We start from the raw sequence: 3,134 nt of genomic DNA, 5'->3' as shown, positions 1-3,134 counted from the left end.
CTCAAAAAATAGTGTAATTTTCAAAATGATTCAAACATAAAGTAGACACATGGGGAATGTAAAGTAATTACTATTATAGGGAAATTGCAATTTGGAAATTTGCTAATTTTTCTATTTCTTGGGTAAATTTGGTATTTTTTTTATAAATAAAAATGAAATGTTTTGACTACATTTTACCACTGTCTTGAAGTACAATATGTGACAAGAAAACAATCTCAGAATGGCCTAGATATGTAAAAGCATTTTAAAGTTATTACCACATAAAGTGACACATGTCAGATTTGCTAAAACTGGCCTGGTCCTTAAGGTGAAAAATGGCAGGGTAGTTAAGGGGTTAATTTAAAATCAAAGTTTTCCTAAACTTTGGGCCGAATTCTGCTTCAGACGCTTTGCTTCACTCAACACTAGTGATTTACATAAAGTTGCACCAGCTCTTATGATCATAATATTCATGTATTCCTGTTAAAATATTTGAATATTACATAATTACATCAATGACACATTATACACCAAAACTAGGTCACAGATCACACACCCTGAACACACCCATACCCTCAATGTATATATAATAGCACACCAGTAGTATCCCTGCATCACCAGGAGACAATACACAGTGCATCATCCAGGTATGTACCAAAGCTTCTACTCTTATCTGGAAGAAAAGATATTATATTTTTTTACCAATATGATAGGTATGTACTAACATCACAGAGGGGCCTCACTTTGGGGCTGGTTCATACCTCTACATGCACTTCAATACGAAGGATCCAGAGATTGGTTCTACCAACTCTTACAGTAGAAAGCAGGATCAGGCTCCCATTGCTGATTCTTATCCACTATTTTCTTCTATTGCCTTTCAACTGAAGAGGCAAAGTCCTTCCTATATTCTTATCACCCACTGGAAAGCAGTTTGAAGCCAACCAGAGCTGATAGCTGACTTGTCTATTCTTGTTTCATTGTAAGGTTTGTCCCATCAGTTGAGGTATATGGATAACATGGAGTCTTCTTCGTTATAGGGGACTCAGCATGCCCATGTGTTACATGGATGCATATTCACTTGTATTGCTGACATGTAATACCACATTTCTCCTGAAGTGGCCACTGCAGGGAAACTGAGCGGCCACATTGTGCTTCCCCTACAGATCACCAGAGATTAGAGAAGCTACACCCACATCCATTAGTAGATTGTGGATGTGACTTCAATCTGAAATGAAGTTGTCATACTTTGAAAATATCCAACTGATTTACTCAAATGTGCCATCATGGTGTGTGTGTTGGGAGTGGGGAAGCAACTTGAGTGGGGAGTGGGGAAGTTAAACTATATGATACCAATCAGCTTCATACAACTAAACCCTTACCTCTCTATGTTTCTGAAGCTGATGAATCTTCCTTAGTACTAGCTAGGACCAGCAAGGAATACAGCAGTGCCACCAAGTGGATTGTCCTCAAAAGGTGGAACCGACAAAATCATGTCCGATTGGTGAAACTCAATACATTGTAGGAACATATAGTGACATCCCTTAAGTCATTGCCATCATGGTGTGTGTGTGTTGGGAATGGGGAAGCAACTTGGTTCAAGAACAGACAAAGTGTAAATCCTATAAGTATATTTGCAGACCTCTGATAATGTTTGATCACTCTAATCAATTCAATTCATTATTTACAGGAAAAAAGTTAGACCTCCCAGTTAAACATGACACGAACAATCACATTGCTGCTGATATCCCTAGGTGAGTTGCACATATGATATGTTTGTATACTATTGGTTCTTACTGCAAATTACATCCCCAAGTAAAAGCATCCGTTTTTACTTTTTATTTTACTAGTATTTCATTGTCACTCAGTCTCTGTAGATAACCAATGAACAGTTTAGATTTCAGACTCTAGCAGCTCTTTCTCTCCCTTTCAGAGCAGGAAGTCTCAGCACAATCTCAAGAACAATTTATCTGATGAACTATATGATACCAATCAGCTTCATACAACTAAACCCTTACCTCTCTATGTTTCTGAAGCTGATGAATCTTCCTTAGTACTAGCTAGGACCAGCAAGGAATACAGCAGTGCCACCAGGTGGATTGTCCTCAAAAGGTGGAACCCACAAAATCATGTCCGATTGGTGAAACTGAATACATTGTAGGAACATATAGTGACATCCCTTAAGTGATTGCCATCTGCTATAAGAGAAATATAAGCCTTCCTGTAACAGACCATAGACGCTCAAAATTTCTAGTAAAATGTTTGCATCCTTACAAGCAGTGGTACAGTCAACGTCTGGTCCTTGGTGGGCAATGAAAGCATTCAGTAGTCTCATCTCTTCTGTCTGCTCATTAGAAGACAGATACTTCCAAATTATTATTGAAGGTGAGGCAGGGACATAGCATTATGGATAATTTGCTAACTTTTAACGAGGACCCCTGTGGTGACCAGAACCCATTGCATCTCCTACCTGAGTAGTCCCTCTCATACCCTTCATCTTGTTGGACTGCTGACAGCAGTAGGTACCGGTTTCTTAGAAACTCCTCGCGTTCTATATGTTGTTTGAATTTTTCTTTACACGAACTTAGCATTTTTTTTTTCATTTTGCAGGTGTGCTCCTTGCTCTGGTAACAGCACAATCAATAGATGGTAAGGATTTGTTACTATAAGAATTAGATTTTACTTTCTCTATATCAAATCTATAGTCCCCGGGTAACAGTTGCTGCTCTGGCCTTAAAATGGCTTCAGAATTGTTGTTTCTTCAAATTGAAACCATCATTCCCAATGAGACTTTCTATTAGTGGTGACATTGTAACATACCAAAAAAACATTAACTCTCCGTCACAAAACAACAGATGGGATAAAGGCAACCAGTGTATAATACTAAACTATATTATACTATACTGAGTCGATGAAAGTGTCCAAAGAACAAGAATGAATCTTCTAAAGTCTAGTTTAAAGGGTTGTCCATGTTCCCAGCTGAGCCCGGACATAACCCTTTCTTCCCTCATTCAGCATGAATGAGTGGAGTATCAGAGCATTTCACGCTCCAATGTTTCCCCTTGTCCTGCAGTGTATAGTGCAGGGCAAGGGCTTTTTTTTTTCCTCCGGTGAGGTATCGGGTCTCACTATGGGTATCCTAGGCAGAGACTTCTACC

The 3,134-nt window shown here is 38.8% G+C and overlaps 1 long non-coding RNA gene across 1 annotated transcript; it reads left to right on the top strand.

Annotated features, from left to right (window-relative positions):
• Positions 1-545: 545 nt before the first annotated feature.
• LOC122922864 lies at positions 546-2,661 on the top strand. Its single transcript, XR_006387199.1, has 3 exons — positions 546-626; positions 1,667-1,730; positions 2,587-2,661. It is a non-coding gene; the product is annotated as an uncharacterized LOC122922864 (long non-coding RNA).
• Positions 2,662-3,134: the final 473 nt, after the last annotated feature.

The sequence above is a fragment of the Bufo gargarizans genome, unplaced genomic scaffold (assembly GCF_014858855.1).
Source record: "Bufo gargarizans isolate SCDJY-AF-19 unplaced genomic scaffold, ASM1485885v1 fragScaff_scaffold_96_pilon:::fragment_2:::debris, whole genome shotgun sequence".
NCBI classification, from domain to species: Eukaryota; Metazoa; Chordata; class Amphibia; order Anura; family Bufonidae; genus Bufo; species Bufo gargarizans.
This window is presented reverse-complemented; position numbering and strand designations above follow the sequence as displayed.